This window comes from Simochromis diagramma, unplaced genomic scaffold (genome assembly GCF_900408965.1).
Source record: "Simochromis diagramma unplaced genomic scaffold, fSimDia1.1 OVJJ01000304.1, whole genome shotgun sequence".
NCBI lineage: Eukaryota > Metazoa > Chordata > Actinopteri > Cichliformes > Cichlidae > Simochromis > Simochromis diagramma.
The window spans coordinates 6,702,266-6,727,110 of record NW_024387030.1 but is presented as its reverse complement, the minus strand read 5'-3'; the positions used below and the strand labels follow the sequence as shown (position 1 = coordinate 6,727,110).

The window sequence follows — 24,845 nt, the reverse complement described above, 5'->3', positions numbered from 1 at the left end:
AAACAAGTCTGTGAATGAAAGAAACAGATAGCAAAAGAAAAGGAGTGTGAAGAGGGAATGACAGAACCAGCACGAGTGCACAGAGAAGGGGATGGGGGGTGGGTAGAGGAGGAGGGAGTGACTGAGCATTGCTTTTCAAGAGCACAGAGAACAAAGGCTCTTTTGTGCGTAGTGCTGAGAGAGTGAAGTGGAGCCAGGGCTTAGGGAGTGTTTAACAGTGTACACCGACTGCATTCCTGCAATGTGATTACAAGACGCTTTTAATTTATACTCAGGAAATGGACTTAACTCGTTCCTTTCCTTGCATTCCCTTACACTCTACCTGTTCTTGCTTCCCTTCTTAATTTTGGTTATTTGAGTCTTTTAATGAGCTCACTTTCATCCAGTTAAGTCCAAACAGAACAGAAATTCGTTTTATATCAAACTTAAAGAGGCTTAAAACTATAAACATCCATAAGCACAGTGTATTATCAAAGTTTAACGGACTTCTTGAATACATTTCCTTCCTCGTTCATGAGCCAGATATTCTTAACCATTTGCAGTGTTAATATTTGTGCACTTGCTGGCAGTAAATGCTGTGTTTTTTGGTCCATTACAGCCACCGCAATACGGATGCAACGCTGTGCTGTATAAAGCTGATACGGCTAACGTGTTACCTCATCAGACATCCTGCAGGAAACATTAACATTCACTTAATGGCGAATGCTGGTATAATAAACACATCAGCCGCAACATTACAACCATTACACCCCGTCTGACCTGTCAGGGCACAGACATGGGACATCTGGAGGTGTCCTGGATCTGGGGAGTTTCAAAGCCAGGTCAAGGGTTCTTGAGCACTTTTTGCAGAGCGGTGGTTATGAAGAGTGGATTTGTGTTAATACCATCAGCAGTCAGAGGTTTTAATGTTGTGGTTATTCAGTGTATGTAGCTGTTTAGCTGTTTAATGCTTCACCAGCTTCACCACTTCATTGCAATCTTCAACTTTTAGTAGGCAAAGACAGACAGATAGATACATACATATTGAAAAACAACAGTTTCTCCTTCCACACTAAAAATATCCCAGCATTGTTTACAACCAGAGTGCCAAAACATATTTCTGCCTTCATTATCCAATTTAGCAAATGACATCTGGGCCTCACAGTCTCCTGACTTGGCTTGCCGAGTCAGATTTTCCTGCTGAAGGTGGAACAAGAGAGGGGAAATCTGGAGGATCTGAAGGCTGAGGTCAGGGCATGTGGACGTCAACCTATGGCCTTGCTGCTGCAAAAAAAACAACCCAAAAAAACAGTCCCTGTCTGGAAGTGATCATCACAGCTGCTTGTTATCAGGAGGGAAACATCTGATCTCAGATCATTGGCTTTCCTCCTCCTTCTCATCACTCTCTGCTTCTCTATCGAGTTGGGACGGAGACAAAGGTAAAATCTTGGTGTGTCCTCCTTCCATGAGACTGGCCACTAACTGCTTCTTTTACAGCACACTTCCTTTCCTTTTTGTTATTCCACCCCTTACCCCACCACCCACTGTATTCATACATTCAGATGTAAGCTGAAACTCACATTTCTCCCTGCTTTAAATCCTCCTCCTTGCTGAGTGATTTACTTTTTTTTCTTCCCTCCCCTTTCTCTCTCGACATCTTTGCTCAGACCTCGTTCCAGTAATGAGGCTCTGCATTGTCCAACTCAATCTCAATCTTCCATCAAACGCTGAGGAAAAAAAAAAATTTCACTCAAAGTAAAGAAAACCAGGGGTGGGCTGAGAAAGAGAATGCATGAAACAAGAACAGAAAAACTTTTTGAAAACTCTTTTAAAAGCAGAAATGGCCAGCTCCCCACCCACCACCAGATTAGCTTTTCTTCAGAAAGACGGTATAAAGATTTAATTAGCCAACCGTTTCTGTAAGGCTTAGTCTTTCCTCTCCTTTTTTCTTTTATCTGTATTTCAATATGCCCACTCTGCATTTTCCAGACCACCTAAAAACCTTAACTCCATCATTCTGTGTGTGTGTGTGTGTGTGTGTGTGTGTGTGTGTGTGTGTGTGTGTGTGTGTGTGTGTGTGTGTGTTCTTTTCTTTTGCCTAATCAGAAATCCAGGTCTTTAGTGAATGGAAGGTTTAAAAGGGTGATCTGGGTGAGGAGGGAAAGGGTTTCAAATTGGGAAGGAGGGTGAAGGGGGTGTTACAGTATATTGTCCATCAAAAACAATGCACGTTTTATATTCAGCAGGGATTAAGCATCCTATCAACACGTCTGGAGTGTGTGAAGAGCCACATGAGGAGCTTGTGATTGTGTATATGTCAGGCACATAAGTAGTTTTATATGTATGTTCATGTGACTGGACAAATTTCTCATTTATTTTGACTACACTGACACAAATGCAGCTATATAAGAAAATGCATGTTACTTTAAGCTTCTCTCATCTGCACTATTTAACCCCAATGATTTTATACATCAAATGATCTTTACATGTCTGTGGATGAATACTATTTGCAAGGTAAAAGAACATAAAAACTTTCATAAAAGCCTCTGTAGCATGCTTTACAAAGCTGCTCAGGGCTAGGGGGCTCAAGACTAGATTTAGCACTAATGGTAAAATATATGCAAATCGTCATGCAAACTGTCAGCAGTCAGGCATGATTTGGGGGTAATGTATAGCCTTTTTCCACCAACATGGTGCAAGTGCCTAATCTAGAACCAGTTGCATCCATTTCCATCAAAAAGAAAAAGAAAAAAAACACTGGTGTGCCACAAAATTACTGGGGCCAAAGTTGAAACAACTAAAGTTAGTGGTTATGGTCTGGGCTACCACAAGAAATTCAGCATGATTGGCAGATGCACCGGGGCAGAACTGAAACTGGATGGGCACCATTCTGATGGAAGGAGGTGGTCTGCTTCGTGTCTTGAACAGATAGAAGGGTGTGTGAAATTTAAAAAGACAAGCCTCTGGGTTCTGCTCCATCAGACCCAGTATAGTTGTGCCAAAAATCTACGAACTCCTGATGTATGATTTTTCGCATAAGCTCAGAAGAGACTGTGGTGGCCTGTAGTGCCCTGACAGCATTGAACTCAAAGTGTTTTTACCTTGTAAAACAAAGCATTAGAGATCTGATCTGGTGTTTCCATAAGAATACCTAAATGTCCAACTAACTATAAGTGATTGATTGGTTAAAATAAAACAAAAAAGCAGATACAATAGTCATATAAACTTGGTAATGATACTTTGAAAGCTGAGTCACACGTCCATTCCTTTACCTTAGTACCATATTTAGATTAATACTAAAACTGAAATATTTACAATGATGACATTTGATGAAATAGTTTGTTGCGTGCAATGCACCTACCACAAATGATCCTTTTCAGTCTGTTTTGTAATCTGTAGGTGTAGGAGAAGTATTTGTAGATCTAAAAAGGGCAAACCACAAATGGAGAATATAACATGCTGATGGTCATTCTCAAAATGTAGGTTTCCCTCCCCACCACTGAAGAGTCAAATCTTCAAAGAGTTTCCTTTAGGGACTTAAATAAGGGCCAGCATAGTTGTGATACACTGGATACCAGATAGTGCGGTTGGAGAAACACTAATAGGGGAGGAAAATCTCTACCAGACAATATAATGTTCAACATTTTTGCATCTGGAACTGGCAACCAAACTACTTGAGTTGTTCATCAACGCAGGACTTTTTCCCCGCTTTTGAAATTTTATGGTGCTAAGATAACCATGTTTCAACACTTTCATGGAAGCAATACATAAATTTGGGGGATTTGTGATTAAACCCCTTTGAATACAGTATGTGGAACAAATCCCATTTTAATAGGTGATTGTTTTTGTGCCCGTTGGAAAGTTCACAGTTTCTCAGCAAAGTCTAAATTGCAGCTGAGGTTAGAGGCCGAGAAGCAAAAGAGTGAAAGAAAAAAAAAAAAAGCAAAGCGCCAAAAGAGCTGGACAAGTTTGGAGGAGACAGCTCAGTGTGCCGGAGGGTCTGTTTTGTCAGTTGAAGAGCAAAGCAATGAGGTGAGTAAAGGCGGGAGGACGGTGGGTGGGAAGGAGGCACGGTGAAAGTTAGTCTGTATGAAAAGGTTTTTTTTCTTTTTTTTTTCCACATCAAAGCTCGGCCTGGCAATAGAATTAAAAAGAGGCAATCTGCATTTCCATAAGCTCCTCCTGACCCTCCTGCAACCTCCCCTAACCACCACCCCCTCTTCCACCCCACCTTCATTATTCTCCCACACACCTCAGCTAACCAACAACCATTCTCCTATTTGCGCCAGCAAGACCATGGTCATTTATTATGTTATTTTACCCAAGAACTCCTGTCCTGATCCACGTCTTCCCTCTTCTGACACCTTTCTGAGGAGTTCAACCCTAAACCAGTTTTAGGTAAGTACTCTTGAATGGGAGAAACCTAAATCAATTAAAATCATCTCCATAGAAAAGTTCCCTTTTAATATATTAGATGCCTTCAGGAAAGAAAGAGAACAAGTCCAGTTGCAGAAGTGTATCCCTGCATCTGGATGATAATCTTCAGATAAGATATGTTGCCGAGGCACAAGCTTGATACCACATATCTATGCAATTTTCTAACTAAGCCCCATTCTGTAAATGAGCACATTTACCAGAACATAAACATTTCAGGATACAAAAATTGGATGGTTTGTGCATGTCTGTGTCTAACTCATCGCTTCATGGACTTAAATCTGTCTGTCATTCGTCTGCACACTGTAAGTGTCAACATGACATCTCCAAGACTACATTATCAAACAGTGGATAAATTAGAGAAAAGAGAAAAGAAAATTATTCCAATAATTTGCTTTACAGGAAACTGTTTGGCTGTAATGCTAATTAGTAAATGGTTGCAAACTAAAATGCTAACATGAAGTTGAAAACGGCAACATATAAGCTAAATATCTGCACATTAGTATGGTCACTGTCAAAATGTATATAGCATTTAGTTCAAAGCAGTGCAGTACCAAGGACGAGTTCAGAATTTGCTTTAAAATCTCTTCTGAATGTCTTGGCAGCTAGGTCGCCCATCATGCTGAAAGATGCTGACTAGCAGACTTTACTCTAAAGGTGAACATGCTATGTTTCCATATTGCGGCACATTTTTTTTCACTACAGCTTAGAAAGTAAATGTTTAGTGTCTGAAGACAGGTCGTCATCTTCCATGCAGACAAGCAACTGTAGCAACTAGCGACCATCTACTAGCGACCAAAGCAATCGCAAGCAAGCTTTTGATGAGGCACCGTCTTTGCCCACAATTTAACCTAGCGACGCACTCTCATGCAGTCATTCAAGATGCTGACTGCACACTGCTGGAAGCAGATGACTTAAGTAACTGCCGAATGGCGATTGGTTGACAAGTAGGGCGCAATAGAAAAAGGAGCGATAATGGAGTTTACTGGGAATAGGGGAACTACAAAAAAACCACTTGGTTTCACAGCTCTTTTTGTGTCATAACTTCGGTCTCCTTCTGGATCACAGACCAACAACAACATGTAGAAATCAACCATGCTTTGTACACTGCCACCATCTGACAACAGAGCTCACTGCAGGCAAACGCCCAGTCGCTAAGCTGGAGCGGACAGTGAACGTGCTCCCTCTGCTCGACCATAAAATTAGCTTAACTAACATAACTTCCTCAACTGTTTCATTATAATTACAATGGCTGCTAGCATAGCTTTAGACTCTTAGTCCTTTTATCTCGTAAGTGAAATTTCTATATTTTAGCGTGAAGAAGATTATTAAAAAGAGAGATGACTAATCATCTAAACAGATAATTGGCAGTGTCACTGCTGTCTAGTTCTAAACTGCACATTTTTAACTGGATTAGACTGATTGTGCTGGAATTATTTACCATCCTCAACCGCAGTACTTATATCAGGCATTCAAATATAAGACGGTTTATAATTTATTTATTTTTTATTTAGATAGCACTGCAATTACTTGACAGGTGTAACCTGAAAAACCTGATCAACTGAACTCAATGGAAAATGCCACTCTAAATATAGAGAATCCTCTGTACACATAGGTACAGTTACAGCTGTACATATTCATCTCAATATATGGCGGGTTTTAGCTGTGGGGGTTAAGGGGAGTGCTTGTTGAGGTAAATGACATCATGCTACAAAGTTACATGTCTGCTTGCTTATTTCCCTATACATGTTACATTTAATTGTTCTGACTATTGCTGGATTGTACTGGTTTTTGTTTGTTTTGTTTGGTTGATACTGTGGTTTCTGTTGGTCTACTTCAACATTTTGGGCCATAGCCAGCTCACGATTGCCACTGACTTTTTTGTTCACTGCATGTTAGTGGCTTCCAGATTAAAATCAGCTCCATTTTTCTCGGTTAAAATGTTAAGAGTAAAATGTTTTTGGCCACAGATTCACCTACTTGGGCCAATGTGACATCTAAAGTCTGACCATGTAGCAAAAATACTGCAACTGACTTCGCAAAGGTTATGCTAAGGTTATGCCTCGGATATGTTTTAAGATTTGAACGTGTACTTGAATATAATAGTTCTGTTAATCCCGTTTTTACTAGTGACTTTGCACAGCCATGTTTTGGCATATAAAAAGGCCATGTTGCTATATTTGTCAACCTTTGCTGCCTGCAATGAGCCTCCCACACATCATCTTTTTCAAAGTCTGATCTTTCATTGTCTGTAGGTGCAGTAGACGTGTTTACAGATCTAGAAAGGGCAAACCACAAATGGAGACTATCTAAGAGAGGCTGATGGTCATGGCCAAAATGTGGGTTTCCATCCCCATCACTGGAGACTTAAACCTTGAAAGAACTTCCTTTGGGGGTCTAAAATAAGACCCAGCATAGCTGTGATGCATTGGGTACCACAGACTGTGGTTGGCTAGAGTGATGTGGTTGGAAAGCACAAACAGGAGACGACAAATGTCAAGAGAGAAAGTGTTTACGACACTACGGAGGTAGAAAGACAGCGAAGTAGGACGTACAAGACAAACACAAGTCAAAACGATACCATCGCTGTATATTGTGACATTAAGTTATTAATTCAGTCAAGATGCTGAATAAGCATCATGTTTTATGGTTTAAGCTAACCAGAACTATACCATAAGAATAATAATCATTTGGTCTTAGAGTCCTTTTTCTAAATTTGAATGACCTTAAAAGCCTATGTACCCTTAGTCTTAAAAGCCTTGAATAAAAGATTATACACTTGATAATACTGAAAGTATAGTATTAGATTTTGAACTTTATGTGGATAACATGAATATACATTTTTGTCATCACACAACAAACAGTTACCTGTATTACCCCCTGCCTCAGTTCATGGGAAAAGTCGGATGAACAGAAATAAACAGCTACCGAGCTGTTTTGCACCAAAAAAGATGATTATGATATTTGGGAAGGTACATAAATCAAGAGTTTTATTGACATTTTAGAGAGATAATTTATCTGAAAATGACTCTGTAGTGCATCAGCGCTTTTATAGTGAAATACACTGCTTGTCCGGGACTATGCTGTTTACTTTGTAGGAAAGATTATGCAAGTTGACTATAAAGATTACTGCAAGGGTTACTCTTTAATGAATTAGGTTTATATGGCCCACTAGAGGCAAACAAGCTTTTTTCTCTCCTCTTCTTTCCTCATGTTGTGCATTTTCCATTGTTACACCTCTCTGACCTGTCTTCCCCATGTGATGTTGTGTAATGTATGTATGGTCATAAAGGTAAGATGGCGCTGGCAAAAGGTCGGCAGCCTTAACCCAATTTCCTTCGGGGTCAACCTTCAGGATCAATAAAGTTTTATTGAATTGAAATGAATTTAATATTATATACAGCTATAATATACATGATATAATATTCAAATCCTTTATAAATCAAATATGCTAAATTGCAGCTAATTTATAAATCCAATATAAATCCACCAGCTATGGAGTAAAATATCTGCCTGTGCCGTTTCTAAATACGTTGAATAAGTTCACTGGGTAGTTGCTAAGTTTGTGCTATAGAGATATTGTGGTTTATTTTTTTCTTGGTTTGGTTGGGTTTTTAGACTGTGGTTAGGAAAAGAGGGTTTGGACCCATGATGGTTAACCAGACTTAGAAAGCCCCTTATGAGTGAGGGGAACTGTAGAGGTCGGTTAATTTTTATATCTGATAATCACTATGAGTTGGCTCTTTCCTATTATTTCTTTGTTGTTTCTCTTTCCTATTCTAGTGTAAAATTACTCATTCAAGCAGTGTAAATGTAGAGCTAGGCTAATGTATGTAGACATGTTTCTGATATGCACTGATATTGCTTTTTTTCTTACATTACACACGCAAAGTTGCAAGATGGTGAAGTAGAGTCAAGTCGTGTCTTCGAGCTGCAAACTAGCTTCTGAAATACCTTAATGGAAACTTAATAAACAACAACCTCATCATGTTCAACTTTCAGTGAATCTCTGATACAAGAACTGCAAACATGTGACCTGGAAAGCGTAGCAATATGAAAGAACCTAAAACTGAAATGAAGATGTGTACACACTGATAATAGCGCTGCAGCAAGTTTTTCAGTTTCAGAAGTTTATCAAGTCAATGAAGTAGAATATGTATCTATCTCTGTGTGATTGTTTTGACAAGACAGAGTTGTGAAATCACCAAGTCCAATTTACATCACTGTGTCCCAGTAAAACAATGACCTCATGGTTCAATCGTTTTGTGTTCCACCTGGCAACATAATCACCTAACTTGCAGTTTTCAAAGCTTTCATTTTCTTAAAGTGGTCTTATAGAGCAACAGTTTTACTGGGTTTCTGAAGGTCTTTCAGTGTGTTTCTTTGGACATGGACCGCTTTTTCAGTCCAGTCTGTGTATCTCACCAGTTTCAGACAAATGTTTTATTATTTGTTAGTTCTTTTAATGCTGGCTTATGTATCATTCAAGCATATAAAAGACACCTCACTTAAGGGATGTTCAAGTGATTCGTCTCTTGAAGGTTCTGTCTATACATAACAAACAAAGAACCGATTTTAAACGATGTCTTTACGCACTTTGTTTAGATGAATCTACAAAACATACCAAAGATGACATAACTTGACGTAAAATTATGTCAGCACAAGTTGATTCCCAAAGAGCTAATACCTGAAAGTGTGGCATACACCTGCGTTATCTGCAATGCGAATGCAATGAAACTGAATGAGTGGGGGGAAAAAAGAAGAAATTAAGGGTCTAAAAAATCTGTCTACAGCAGATGAAAATTATCTGAAGTAATGTCCTTAAGAAAAAAGACATCACAACCTGTGATCCAGCTAATGTTGTGGTGGTGTGGGGGATTCTGTCAAAGTCTTTGAAACTATGAAAAGTACCATCAGATTTTGATCTGACCTCAACATTATTGTGCTTCAATAATGTTGAGGTCAGATCAAAATGTTGACAGTATGTTGACAGAGAATTGAAAAAAAGGCAGCCAACATCCAAAGAAAAAAATTGAATGTCCTTCAGACATGCTTTTTCTAAAGTTGTTTTTACATGTTTCTTTTAAAGACAATTACTAACATTATTAGATAAAGATGTCTGGTAAAACTAAAAGCACGTTCCTGGCACACTAACCTGATAAGGACATTTTGGAAAGTCCAAGTGAAAGTCCCTCTTTATTTATTTTCTGGCTAAGTCAGTAATCAGTCTTACATGTTAGATCTCTTTTGAAACACGGTGTACACATTTGAAAACACCCCCACAACCACTTCTCTGTTTAGACAATAGCAGGATTTGGAAAATACGGGTGCACTCGTCCAGATTTCATGCTTCCTCAATCACAGTGGAGAGGTGTTGACCCCGGCACTGCTGTGCTAGCTCTCGAGATACTGGGCTCAATTCAACCCTTAAGGCCCTAAAATATGAAACACCCCATTGTGTACAAAACAACTCTGTCCTCTGTGTCTTCTTCCTCCAAGCCGCTTTCGTCCTCTCTGTCTTTACAGTGTATTGAATTCTCAGCCATCACTCATGCGACTGACACTGGAATGTGTTGGTTGGCATAGTTCACTCAAGAGGGATTTTCAGGCAAAACACTATTCAAATGAGGTGCAGTTTTGTTTTGGAACTTCTAATACACCTGTCATTTATTAAGTGGTAGAATAGGTCAACGGACTTTTGTCTCTGGCATGTAATCATCCTTTGTGCCTCTCGCAGAGGCACAAAGGATGGCTTTAAATGACTCCAAATGAGATGAAATCGGTAAACTGCTGCAATTGTTCAGTTGCCTTTTAGTGACTCAACAGTTGGACTCTTTATTGACCACAACACTGATCAGAGCACTAATGATAAAAGAAATGAAGAGCAACAGACCTTGTACCAGCAGAGCAAAATGGGGTTTGCCAAGGCTCAGAAAAACCAGAAGTCTTTGTAATAAAAGACTCAAAACCCTTGTTTACTTCATCAAAACAACAGGCTGAAAACGCAAAATGTCCCGTTCCAAAAAGACAAAAGAGCCACATGTATTTTATTTACGAAAAGCTGAAACGGGAATGAATAATAGATCAGTTCAGGCTATCCTAACATAACCCCAATGAGGAAACGGGGACATTCTGGCTTTTAGACAACATTTTAAACAACAAGGATACCTGGTAGCTACCTTAGATGGTAGTGAAACTCTAAAAATAGATATGAATCTTCATAAATAGGAGAGAGCATTGTGGGCGTGTCGCGGTTTACCTCAGCTTGGAGTCCATTGGTTGAAGTGTGCCAAACCCTTGTATCGTACGAGCTTAGGCAGGGCCAGGAAATCTAAGGGTGGCTTTAGTGTACAGATCAAAAACAAGGCTGAGCTCGGAGCCTACAATAATTGACTGCTCCCTCGCTGCTCTACATTTAACACCTGGTTATTGTTCTTGCTCAATGAGACTGTGGAAATGTTGACTGCGAGGACTTTTTTTATACATCTGACTCTTGTCATTAACTCTTAATAGCAGTTTTATGTAAAAAAAAAAATATAAGGATGGATACAAAATTCAAGCAACAGGTGATACAGATCCTCGGAAGTTAGTGAGGATTTTTTTAAAGCAAAGAGAGTGTACATTTTTATTTAAAGTCATCAGGTTGCTGCAAACAAAAGTTCAAAATCTAATGCAGCACTTCCTTAAAACATGGCTTAGTTCAAAGCCTGGAGTAGTTTGAATTTAGGGGGTTTCTGATTGTTTTGTTTTATTTGCCATCACAGTGAAGGATTAAATGTTTACATTCACAGCATTTAAAGAGGGTACTGAAACCTCTCCCACTTGTTTTCACTTTACTGTAGTTCCTTTCCTCTTTCTCAGATTCACAAGAAACTTTTTCCACTGAAAGACCACAAAACACTTTACTGTGGGCGTGTTTTGTTCATCCCACCATAGTGATTAGTATCCTATAAAAAGCAACCAATATAGAGTATATCAAACATATATTAAAAAAAACTGCCTCCAATTTCATGTTTAAGCATCATTTTTCTGATTCACAGTCTTACCCAGCAAATACAAATACAGCAAGGGGGAAGGGATGTGTTAAGTCAGACGTGCAATGCATATTGGATGCAAAGTAGTTTTTAAGGGTATTTGCAGCACACAGTGCAAGAAAAAGGAAAAGGTTTATGATTTGGAAAGCACTAATCACAGTAGTAACTCCAGCAGTGTCAGGAAGCTGGTTACTGGCACTTAAGGAGCTCTCTAAAAACTCTATCAAACGCTACACAACTGAGAATATTTTCTTATTTACCAGCGAGAGAAAGAGTGACATGAGCTTCACTCTCCAGTAACATCCTCTAAATCACCGCCCTACTCACACCTGGGAGTAATTTGCGAGCAGTATGGGCTCTGATGAATCCGTAACAGATTTAGATTTAACAATCCAAATTGGATGGATTACACAAGCAGAAGACAAGTGCGCCTCCTCGCCTGGCTTTGCCCCATCTTTGTTTAACCGCGATACCGCTGCCACCTTCATCATCGCCATCATGCCCTTCCTCCCAACACTCAACTGACCTGTGACCCAATCTTCCACATCACTCACGGGTCATCAGTAAGAAGAAAGGAGATTTAACGGCTAAGTTGGCTCGGGAAGGCCCGTGGAGGCGGGGGCCGAGCATGTCTCGGAGAATTCCAATCTTCAGCTGACTCCCCCTTTTCTTCCCCTCCCACTGCGCTTTTCTGTTCCCAGTGAGCACCAGAGAGAAAACATCTCCCCTCATTTTTGAGGATGATTATTGGGGCTGGAAAGCACGTCTGTCAGGAGTCCACTGATGAGGAACAGAGACGCCAGCTCTCTCAATGCACGATCTTGGAGAGGCACAGCCAATGATCTGTGGGGAAAAATAACTTCAAAGAAGAGTCTGATATTTTAGAAAACACGCACATTTGCTTTTTATCAGCACCTCCTAAAGGGCAGTAATTAAGCTGAAGTAAGTTGTTCTATAACATTATTCTGTGATCAGTGTTGGGTAACTTAAACTTGAACACCCCTTCTTTTTTCTTGCCCACTTTAGTCATATTATCCATAAGTTGTGCAGCAGCTTGTAAATGTCCTTGATCAAATTTGAATTAGCGCTCATTGCAGTTGACAGACACTGAATGTTCTTCATGCACAATTGGCATTTCACTGCTCTTGCCTTTTATTTAGCCAAAAAATTAAAAGTAATGTGAATATTTCCAACACTGGCCCCTTTAATGCAGCTGCCTGCAACGTGCATAGGGTGCAACAGAAGCTAGTAGGGAACAAAGGGAAATACGGCAAAACTTTAAATTGTGTATCTGACAAAGTAACTTTACTAACTGATTAGTGCAAAACTAAAATGTTGCGTTACTAATGAGTTACTTTACAACAAGTTACTCTCCCCCAGTACTTTCTATTACCAAGTACGCCACCACAAAGTCTGGATGCAATCACAAACTAAGCCAGTTAAGATGTACCCATCAAAGTGGCAAAAATGCACCATATTGAATTTAGGGGACCACAATTGTTAGTAGGCCTCAAGAAGTTACTGATCTCAGCCAAGAAGTCCGGTACACAGCTTTGTGGAAAATCCCAGCCTGTCATTTCTGCTCTTCAGGTTTCTATGGATTAAATTAAGAAGATTTTAGATATTTATATATGTAGCTTGTTTAATTCTTAGCAAGAAAGCAGATTTGCAGCGCTATTCCTTTCTGTAAATCAACAAGTGACTTTACTGAGCTGGATGGGCCAACTAAGCATCTGAGGAGTGAAATTATGTGTTGTTGTCTAAGAAAAGAGACCAAAAAGATTAAAGGATCAAGCAGGAAATCACAAATGCAATCCCACCTTTTCTCTAAAGAGCCTCACATCGCCCATTGAGAGGGAAAGTCATTGGAGGGTATTTGTTCCTGCCAGGATTCCTCAACTCACTGCTTCACTTCTGAAGCAGCGCTGGCATTGCAGAGGTAGGGGGGTTTAGCCTAGAAGCAGGGAGGAATAGTGAGAGGGGCTTGTACAATTATTCCAGCTTGATCAATAACGCTATTAAATGCTAATGCATTCAGTAGAGGCAGACTCAATTTGATTGTGAAGCTTTATTTGAACATGGCAGGAAGCAGCAGCAGCAGAATCACATCAAAGACAGGCTTTGTGAGGAGAGGACCAGATTAGGGCCTCTGACGCAAGGATGGACCTAGCCAAGAGGAGGCCATGAATGCATGCACACACACACATACACACACACGCAAGCCAACACACTGCAAAGGCATTCAATCTATTTTCACATTTTCCGTTCGCCTTTGCTGGATGGCTACACACACAGCTATGCAGAAGCATATGTGCCTGCACATCATCTGCACCCCAACACACAATACACCACAAGATTTATGCTTGCTATTACAATCTAAAGATAGAGGCAGCTCTATCAATCTCCTTATCCGAAGCTCAGCAAAAAAAAGGTTGTAAAACTTCAGCATCATTAACATTTTATTTAATTTATACTATGATTAGTGGTTGTAACAATCCTCTAGGTAATCATTTTAGTTATAAAAGTGCTTTTTATGTTAGTCTTGCATTCAAAAAACAACTTGAAACCAACATACGTTTGTTTTTTACACTTTAAGGAGCAGCTTCAGTGTGTTTTCCAGTACTTTCTTATGTTTCCAACCCGCCTGCGGCACTTTGCTCCAAGTCCATCTGTTCATACTGATGACATAAAGGTTACAAATATATAGTTTCACATTTGTTAATAAAGGCTTTGTAATTTTATAAGACAGTTGGGCAACTAAGCTTCTAGCTAACATCAGTCAAATAGTGCATTTGCTGTGGACTGCACACATTAATAGACATTTGATGCTTCGGTGGCTATTCACAGCAGCATGCTGGGGAACAGCAACTAACTTCAAATTAACAACATTTGCCATGTTTATTGCAGTGCAGGAAGAAATCAACTGTGTTGCTCAGTGATGTGCTTTTTTTTGTGTACTAAAGAATATTTATGGCAAATGGGAATAAGATGTATCAGGTTTTTATTGTATATCTTGATCTTTGTGGTACTTGTTGCCCATAAGTATACAGATTCTTAATAGACAGAAGAATCTGGAAGAGTTTCTTTAATAGTCCCCGCATGATGATCACACAAAGAAGGCCCTGCATTGGCTTTCATGGCTGCGGCCTATGTAGCGTTTGCATGTTGTTTGTGTACTCAGCCTTTACCCCACAGTCCATAGTTGTGAATTCAAGCATTGTCTCTTTATGTTGGACCTGTGATGGACTGGCAACCTGCCCAGGATGTACCCTGAATCTTTCCCAGTGGAAGCCGAGATACTTTGTAACCTCCCTGCAATCTTGAATTGGGTCAAGCAGTTGAAAAACTGTGTGGATAACCAGAACAATGAAGCTCCATGATTTAGATATGCTGTGGCACAAATACCTTTAGCAATACTGGTATGGGAAAATCCACCGGTTCATTGTATTCTTTAGAATCAAACAGCATCCAATATACGGTCTGAAAGCAACTAGTCGAGCCTGACCAAGGTCATGTATAGTCATCCAGATGTTGTCATTAGATTTGCATCTGCCACACCAGAAAAGCTGTGCAGGAGAGGACAGAAAAAGAAAATGTTCATCTGAGAAGCTTATGAAGCACCTGGCTGTGCTAAAAATACAGACCCAGTAAAGTGGGTTAATGTCGCTAAAAATGAATATTCAACTACAACAAAACAGAAACCATGCACACTCCCACCCCTCCTCCCACTCACCCCTCACTCCCACCTCCGACGTACTTTACGATGCCCTGCTTCCTAATAAACATTTGTGGTGTTTGGAATCCATTAGGAGCAATATCCCACTTCTCAAAACATCCTGGCTCATTCTGGGGGAGTGGAGCAAGGAGACGGTGAGCCGCGGGAGAGGAGGGCCTCAAATTTCCATTTCTATTAAAGGCAGACGCAGGGGATTTCAGCCGAGAGAGCAGGAACGCAGAAGAACAGTATACAGTCCGATACTGAAGTGACAGAAAAGGTGATATGAGTGGGGTTGGTGCTGATCATAGAGCTCTTACTTTACATTTAACCCTATGGACAGGGTCATACTTTCGCACAGGGAAGCTGGTTGTAAAGAAACTTGGATCACAGCAACACCAAACTGTGAGAAGTCTTGCAGAGTTAAGAACCAAAGATCAAACTAACAGGAGCCACATGGAACAATGAAATGTTCCTCAAATAAAACAAATGAACCATGTAGGTGTTGACCCAGTCCTTCAGTTAGTGGCCATAAATCTGTTTAGCACCAGTTAGCCAAGGAACTTTTGTTTTCTTAGTGCAGTGTTTGTTGTGATTCTTGGTAAAGGACATTGAAACGTGTCTGATTTCTTTCCTCCTGGGTTGATTGGTTTTATCAGAATAAAACAACATAGAAGCAGAACTCAATGCCAAGGCCACGGGACTAAAACTGCTTTAAAGGATCTGAGAGTTCACGCTTGACAGAACTTCTATTTTCTTTTCTTTCTTTTATTATCTTCTCCTTCTCCCCTGCTTCCCCCTTTAAACTTACAGGTATTGTTAGGTACTGTCACACACTGCTCTTAGTCATATGTATTCCCACCATATCAGTTCTAGTGGGTGTTATCCAGCTCCAAACAAACCTTTAATCCAATTCAGATAGCAGGCACTCAAGTGTCGCAACAATTGTTCCCACTGTGTGAAAGTAAGCCACAATCTAAAAAACACAAGAGCTGCAAGACAAATGTGTGGCCGAGCGCCAACAGTGGGAGGTACAGGAGCGACGGGCCTGAGATTACAGACAAAGCAGGAGTAAACACTGCCTTCAGATAAAAACACAGTCGGGTACTTTTAACAATAGTTCTTTCCTGGTGGGGAGTAACACCAAAGCGCCTTCCTGCATGCGCGCCCCCTTGCATGCGCCCTCACTTCCTGTGGACGCTCAGACATGTGGCTCGCCGGAGACGCGTCAGCACTGACCGACTCTATGTCCCATCAACCTCTGACCTCTGAGCAGCTTTCTCACACACAACAATGGCGAAAACAGAAGAAGCACTTAAAAGCGACAATCCAGCAAAAACGAAAAGAATATACAGTACATGAACACAACGAACAAAATACAAAAAGTCTTTGTTCTTCGCATAAACTCCTCCTGTGGCAGGTGGGCTCGTCTGAATTTTCCCTGTTGTGTTGTGGTCGTGGTGTCCAAAAGAAATACATTTTAGGCAAATAAGCCAATGCCATGGTTTGAATATTTCTCTGTGTGCTTATTTTTTGCAATGCCAAAAAAATCTCATTGATCAAGGTTTAGTTCATTAAACTCATTTTCCACAACAAAATAAAAATCCTAATCGTCTCTGTTCTGTTTTTAATTCAGTGACATCACATACTGACATTTTGCCAAAGCACTTTTGTCTAAAAGATATGAACAAGGTTGAGCTGATGCTGTGATGCACCTGGTGGAGGCTGAAAGGAGTCTCACTTCCAGCTCGTCAAATATGGACATTTCTTAAGGATAGGGGTAAGGATAAAGGCGGGGTTTGCCTTTAAGCTTAAAGTGCAGAGTTAATGATGTAAAGAGCTATATTTTCACCACAGACAGTATAAAATATGGATGCAGCTTCCTGGTCAGGAACATGAAGCGAATGCGTTCGTGCTTTAAACCTGCATTCTATATGAAGGCCACCAGATGGCGATGGCTGTGGTTGCCTATGGAAATACATCCTTTACAATTGTTTCCTAACAAGTTTATGGGCTCAGTCACCCATCTTGGGACAGGCTGAAAAAAAAATCATTTTATAAAATCATTCAAAATTATGTTGGGTTTTTTTGCGGTATGAAACCATTATCCTCATTGGCTAACAACTTATTAATCACAATTTGACAGCCAATGAGAATGCAGCCGCACTGTCAGACCAGCCGCTCCTTGTCACATCCATTTTTTTGAAAGGAAAATGGCAGCAGTCAAAACGCTACATTCATCTTTTTTTAGCCCAAACTATTATGTTTTTCTTAATCTAACCAAGTAGTTTGTGTTACCTAATCCTAACCAAGCAGTTAGTGAAAAACACACAAAATTTAAAAAAAAAACTAAATACTAGAAAAAAGGAACTTTTTAACACAGGACAAAATCCCAAAGTTCAAAGCACAGATTGGATATTTTGGTGGAAAGTAGATGAAATACCTGTTCAACCAACAGTAAATTCTTTTGCCACTATGCTACTTGAAAGACCTGTTCCGAGGTTTCTTTCTGTAAAACACACGTTGCTAATTAGTTGTAGTTCTTTGTTTCTCGGGACACGTAAGATTAAAATCATCAGTGAAGTAGAGGTTAAACTCTTCTGTGGTGCAACAGCTTACAGTCCATGTCAAATGTGATTAGGGGCCAAACTCCAAACAGTATTTTTTTGTGAGGTAACCAGTTTATCCTTTAACATAATTCTTAAATATTACTGTAAACGTAACCAGCTGTAGCTATCAGATAAAAGCAGTGGAGTTTACAGCACAAAGAAGTCTTTCCTTTTGAAATAAAGTGGAGCACAAAATAGATATACTCAAGTAAAGTAAGTGCGTGAAAATGGCCCCTGAGTAAAGGTACCTAAATATAATTAATTTTCAACAGTGGAAAACACACACCAGGTCCCACAAGACATCCTTATCATCAGAAACTCTTCTCATTCCCACTCCCACTCACTGATTCCTGCTTTACTTGCCTCCCTTCCAAACAGCACAATCATCTCAAGGGGCAAACAGTTATCTAGAGAAGAAATTACAGTTCAAACTGGTTAACTGATTCATTATGTTTGTCTTGCTTTCATAAGTTCTGGCAACACATAGTCGACTGACATGAAAAAAAAAGCATATTTCTGGATGGCACATCTCTACGGACAGCTAAAAGCCTCTTTCCTTCTAAATCATAACTATAAATGATGTTTGTGCGCTCCATGCTTTTATGATTTGGGCTGGGGAAGGGGGCTGAGAATCGTAAAAAGAAAAGAGAAAAGGAGAACACAGGATTTGTGGGTAATTGTAGTGGAGGGTGGTGGGAGAGAGAGAGAGGGAGAGCGTATGGGAAAGACTCGGCAGCCAGATGTGTGAGGAATGTTCTGGCTGCTGCAGCGTGCAGAGAGGTGGGTGGATGCATGGGTGGGTGGGTCGGGCGAGCTAGCGAGCGGGGGGGAGGAATAGAAGACCGGTCGAATCGTTAAAGCCTGCAGATCGTTAAAGAGCTGTCAAGCCTCCAATGTTTCACTGTGTATTTCACATCATCTCATGACCAGCCTCACCTCACATGTTGGACTAGAAAGTGGGTACATTTACTCAGGTACTATAATAAGATAATTAGTATCTTAGTAGTATTTCCATATTATTTGAGTGGCCTTTAGATTGATTAGGCTAAATCCTTCCCCTGTTACTGAAGGTCCAAGAGGTCTGAAATGTAAATCCCACCTGTCTTTTCCTTTTTCATAGTTAAAATGCACTAACAGTTATGCAGTGGAATTTGGTCGACTCACGTTGGAAAGTTAAGCAAAAAGTGTTACTTCTTGATATTTTAATTATATTTTGCCAATAATAATTTTGTGCTTCTCCTTAAGTACGATTTTTGGTATTTTAAGCCAGTGATAGTTCTCCCACTGATGCGCACAGCTGCATTACCGCAGGCAGCCCATGGCGATCAATCTGGAGCCACAAGAAGCTGGGCATGTATTTACACAGGCTACCCACAATGCACCTGGAGAGCTCAACCTGCGTCACAGTCTGATAGCATTTTTAAGAAAAGAATAAAAAAAAGCACGCCCTCCATCTGCTTCTCATCATCGTCATCCATCTCGTCTTCCTCCCCCCGCTCTTGTCATCTAGACTCTCTGTTTCATGCTCTGCCTCACCAATTCATCCAACTCTCTACCACTACCACAACCTCTGGAGCTGTGGCATGGATAAATAGGCCGCAACAGCTGGGCCTGAGTCCTGAGCAGGACCACCCCTCCAGACTTGACCAACAACACACCCTTTTCTTTCCCACAATGACCACCAGCACCTCTATGAGTCTGAATCCACATGTTTTAAAGACAGAACTTGAGAGAAGGTTCCTTGTTACTGCCTTTGTTTATGTTATGATTTATTTGGGTGTGGGCGTATTTTTTATTTTTTTTTTTCATTTTTATTCATTGAAATTTACCTTAGGTGTTGATAAATGAGCGTCCAACTGCGTAGTCTGAGCTCATAAAGGGTTTGTTTACACTTTCAAAATGAAGAAAGAAAAGAAAAGATCCAGGTTTTGACTTACAACAACTGCACAAAAGAGTATTTTCCATGTTACCGCGCACGTGCTTCAGGACCATACACAAATATACCCAAAACGTACATGGTTCCAATAAATTCTTGATTGCGCCTTTAAGTTGAGAGCGTGTTGTTTGTTCAGCTGCTGAGGGCCTCAGAGAAAAACCAGGGGAGGCCGCAGAGAATTCATACCTTCCATTCATCACACGGCGCGGGGGGGGGGTTAAGAAAGAGCAAGGAAATGAAGAGACAAGAGTGTGTGTGTGTGTTTTTTATGCTCTGCTGAGTAAGAAGAGAGGTGCGCTCAGCTTTCTGACAGCTGGCCTGAAACCTCTGCTTGGATGATCTGTTCATGTGACGGTTTTGCTATAAGTTTGCTTATATTTATAGCCGATGCCCTTAAAAGAAAGTGGGTCATTTTCGTGTTTAAGAAACTGATGAATCGGGCACAACAAATACAGGTAAATATGCTTTTTCACTACTTAACAACAGGATGCCACAATCATACTTGTACAGTATACATAAGGCTTTGTTGTGTGTCAAATATTTACACAGCTACATGAAGTGCACTACAAGAACTTGCATCAGGTGCTCATAATGCAAAAGACCTGAATGTTAAACTAGCTTCACCTCCAACTCTTTGGAAGTGTAAAATGGCCAGCTACGGGTGGTTACTGGCTTGCTAAAGGATTGCTAAAGCCGCATTAACACAGGCGTAAGGGCCTAACTGGTCAGTGACCACTGATTGCTAGAGAAAAGCGTGAATTCTGCAACTGATTGGTGAATGGTTGCTGGTTGCAAGCATGAACTTTGTCACAAGGAGTTACACCACGCTGCACCAAAAGCCTTCTTGAGAATGGCTTGTTTGCTAACATGTTCCAGCGTTTGTCACTTTTTTTTGCATGGAAGACTGATTTGTTTGCAAACACTTGCCATTTACTCTCTAAGCAATCTAGACACTTCAAAGTAAAAGCTGCACCTTTTAAACATGTTGGTTTCTGAGGTGAGGCACAACTTTTAATCTGAAGGCAAACATTCTCTGTTTCTAGCTTATGTTGCATTTCTGCTGTTTCACCACAGCTCAGAGTGTAAATGGGGTGTGTTTGCAATCTGCAGCTGGCCAAAGCAATCATAAGGTTTTCGGTGCAGAACCTTCTTTGTGATGGTTTTCACCTAGCAACAGCCACCTACCTCCAACCACTCGCCAAATACACATTTACTCCAGAGGCTCTCAGGGGGGTCCCTTATTGGTCTCTAAGCCTGTTTGACTGAGACACAACACAACTGTCATACACAACTGCACAGTGCATCATGTCCTACAAGGGAGTGTCCCAACTATTTAAACTGAGACACAGCTGTTTCAAGTCTTTGTACTATGCCAAACTAAGAAGCAGTTCGCTGTAGCTTTATGCAATCAATATGAGAGCGGTATCAATCTTCTCATATAATTCCCAGCAAGGAATTTTTCAAAGCAATAATTTCACACGGAGCTGGAACCGGAACGTGTTTAGTTTGGAATTGCATAAAGAAAAGAAGCCAGTGCGCACAGCTACGCTGGCTTACTCTGCTGTTCAAAATTAAACTTTACACCAAGTGGAGCTTTTCTTAAAAAGTATTACCATCTAAAGACTTCAATTCTTTTATTAGACACTGATGTCACAAAGTAACACACAAGTTGTCATTTGGCACCGGCACACAGTGCTGGCTGTAGCAATATTGGACCATGAGCACTGAAGTTCCTTTTTCTTAAAGAGCAACAGACTCTGTTGGGGAATAGCTCCTTTCCAGAATTAACTTACAAGCTTAAAAACAAAACATAAGTGCATTTAAATCTGGCTTTCAAGGGTCCCAAAGAAGCTCCACTGTGTTATTAGCTGTCTGTGAGGCCTCTCTTTGTAGTATGATGGCCTAGAATGTAACATCACCAACACCACAGGACCCATTATATCGCTCAGATGTAATGGGTGCATTGTTATAGTATGTTATAGTATTATAGGTATTATAAATCTTTGTAACTGCATAGCTGTATTAATGAGGAAACATACAGTCACCTTTTAAGTCTCTCTTAAAGTTATCAACTCAAAAGCTGGAACCACAACTTGTATATTATGTAAGCTTGGGTTATCACACAAAAGACTTGAAAATGCACACAAGCGAGTGATGACTAATCGCTGCTGGTTTGTTCATCTGTAATTTCAAGTAGCTCTCCCTTTACTGTCACTATGATTCAACCTGAGATGCATCTCCATTGTGTTCCCACTTCCCCAGTCATGTCCAAGCGTTGCTTCATCTTGCTGTTACTCCATCTTGCTGTTACTCAGTTGCAGCAGTGCTTTTACACAGCTGTCTCATCAGCACTTCTCACTTCCTCAAAATCACAACTGAAAAAAAAACACACAAAAAAAAAACAAAAAAAACCAACAAGATGGCTGACCTTAGATCACGAAGAACACAGCCACTGTGGTAAAGAAATGATTCCAACCACGTGAACCACGCTGCGCCCAGAACAGCTGTGTGCTTTGCTGATTCAACACAATTCTAACGCTTTTAAGGTTTTCTTTCTATTTTTTTTTTTTTAACCGTTTGACCATGTTTGGAGTCAAATATTTTGACATAATCACATTTTCTATCATACCAGCGCCTGTCGGAGCCGAGCCCAGGCCAGGGAAAAGGAACTGGGACAGGAAAAATAAGGAAAGGGCGGGAAGCAAAAAAAACACACAGAGGGGTTGTTTTGAGAGCCTCAATCGTTTATTACCCTCGATTTTCAGTGGCTGAAATTTCAGCCTCGCTGTGAGGAGAAACTCGAACTGGTGGTCCAGCTGTCCACAGCCTGCCAGAGTCAAGAAAACCTCCACTGCACACGCTCTCGCAAACCCACTCCCACACTTCCCCCCCCCCCTCTCACGTCTCTCTCCCAGCCAGGTAATCAATGGGCAATGCACACCCAAACACAACATGGTACTCGGAGAGATCGGGGCAGGCTGTTGTGACATGTAGGCCATACAAACAAATCTGTCACATGGCTCGGTGACCATGTTTCCGGTTGTATGTTTTAGAGCAGGCGAAAAAAAACAAAAACCCCACAAATATTCTTCAATATTCAAATAAATTAATATTCTGTGTTTTTCATTTTCCATTGTTGGGAATCTGTTTCTGCCACATGCAAATATAAAAAAAGATCATATTGTTTACTGTTTTAGTATCATTTTAATTTGCCGCAGGAGAAGGTCTCAGGTGGTTTCAATACAGAGCGAATACAGTGGAAGTGAAGACAGAACAAGAAGCTCCTCTATTGAGCTACTGCTTTGTTTAATGGGGTCATGATCTGTTATCCCAGAAGCTCTCTCTTCTCTTCTCTATCTATCACAGAGTGAATAAAGAACACACTGACCATACGGTGACTCATCATCAAAGCCTCTGCCACACACTGGGAATTAGCGACCTTGGGCACCTGACAATAAGATGTTGTCCAATCTGCTTGTCTTATCAGTCTCCAAGCAGCCTTTCTATATCTGGGAAACTTATCATTAGGTCTTTTCAGGCTAAACTCTCCCACAGTCTCCTACAACTTTCTTCAGCTCAGACACAAGGAAAGATATGCAACCATGGCAATGTGGAGCTTAGCTTTGATCTGGGACATGGTACAGTAAATCAAATCAACTGCGTTCCTTCTTGTGCTACTTTATTTATCTTCAGCACTTTCCATTCACTGTTTAAAGTTACTTCAAGCTGTACAGGTATGCATCTTTTGAATGTAGGTATACCTTCTTCCTTTTTTTTCAAACAGTTGCTATTTTAGCTTTTTTGGGAACAGCTTGTACTTTCCTCCAAACTGGACATTACAGGCGAAGAATACGTGTGCATCTGGCTTTTGAAAGCAAGTGTGTAAGAGTTTAAACATGCATCTGTTAATTTTTTGGCCACTTACCACTGTGATGTTATTCCCCTAAAAGCTGCTGTGAAGAAAACATTTCCCTATTTGCATATGCAGTAGACACAGAGCATTAATTTGGAATTGTGGTCACGTTCAGTTTCAAGTTTTCTTTGAGTGTTTGCTGTAGGTTTCAATAACTTGGAGGGAAATGCCATGTTTCACTGTTTTGGTGCTGCTAAAGGACAGCTGTTCAATCGGAACAGCTATGTGATGAGAAAAGGAGACAAAAAACACTGAAACAATCAGCTGAAAGGCACTCCTTTAAATGCTCTGCAAAGGGAAAGCTGGTCTGTCAATAACTTTCTGTGACTAAATCTACATGATTTCCTGTAATCTGATTCGTGTCACAGTAACTTGAAAACATTAAATCAGCGCGCCCAAGTGCAGGAGGCAGCTGCTCGGGAAGTTGAGCAACAGTTTAGCGGCGAGGATGCAGAGCTCAAGGTTGTTTAATTCGTACTGAATCAGCACAAAAATTTCTAAAGAAATCAGCTATTGCGAGAGAGGGGCACAAGACACGTGCATTTGGAACTGGTGACTTCAAAAGGACTTCTGCTTCAACTGCTGCTATTTGGTGATGACAGTGTGTCAAGTAAGGGGAAATTTATCAGCAAAATATAAGGAAGAAGAAAACTGGTAGCTGTGGCAATGGGTGATGAACAAACCCAATGCCAAATTAAGTACGAAAATTACTGCAAAAGCTTTATTCGGGCCTCCAGCTCTGTTACTGTGAAACACAGCTCTGTGCCTGGCAGTGTCCTAACAAAGCAGCCAACATGAAGCCAAAACTGCAGTTCCTTTGGTGACCACTTGGGAATGGTGCTATTATAAATGTTCATGTTAAAAGGCAAAAAATAAAGATAATTATGATTAGTTTCCCCTCAGGACAACTGCACTGGGGTGCATTTCTATATAATCCCATTCAAATTATATTAGAGGTTAAATTTAAACACTTTTAGATTTTTTTTTCATTAGCCAAAAGTAGCATTCTTTTCAATGCTATAAGGAATTTGGGTTGTACTTTGCTAACCAGGCTAGCTAGCCAGTGCTAGCAATAGCAGATAACATTTAAAACTAAATCTCTTTTGTGCGCCTTTGAAAAGCCAAGATGGTGACAATCAAGCTGCTCCACCAAATTAAGCTCATGGTGCCTACTTCCATCCTTTATTTACAGTTTATTTTATTTTCATTTTAATATAAAAAAAAC

The 24,845-nt window shown here is 40.4% G+C and overlaps 1 long non-coding RNA gene across 1 annotated transcript; it reads right to left on the bottom strand.

Annotated features, from left to right (window-relative positions):
- Positions 1 to 10,555: 10,555 nt before the first annotated feature.
- Positions 10,556 to 15,462, bottom strand: LOC120740461. Its single transcript, XR_005697380.1, has 3 exons — positions 15,181 to 15,462; positions 13,268 to 15,013; positions 10,556 to 13,041 (listed from the first exon to the last, which is right to left on the bottom strand). It is a non-coding gene; the product is annotated as an uncharacterized LOC120740461 (long non-coding RNA).
- Between the last annotated feature and the right edge of the window lie 9,383 nt (positions 15,463 to 24,845).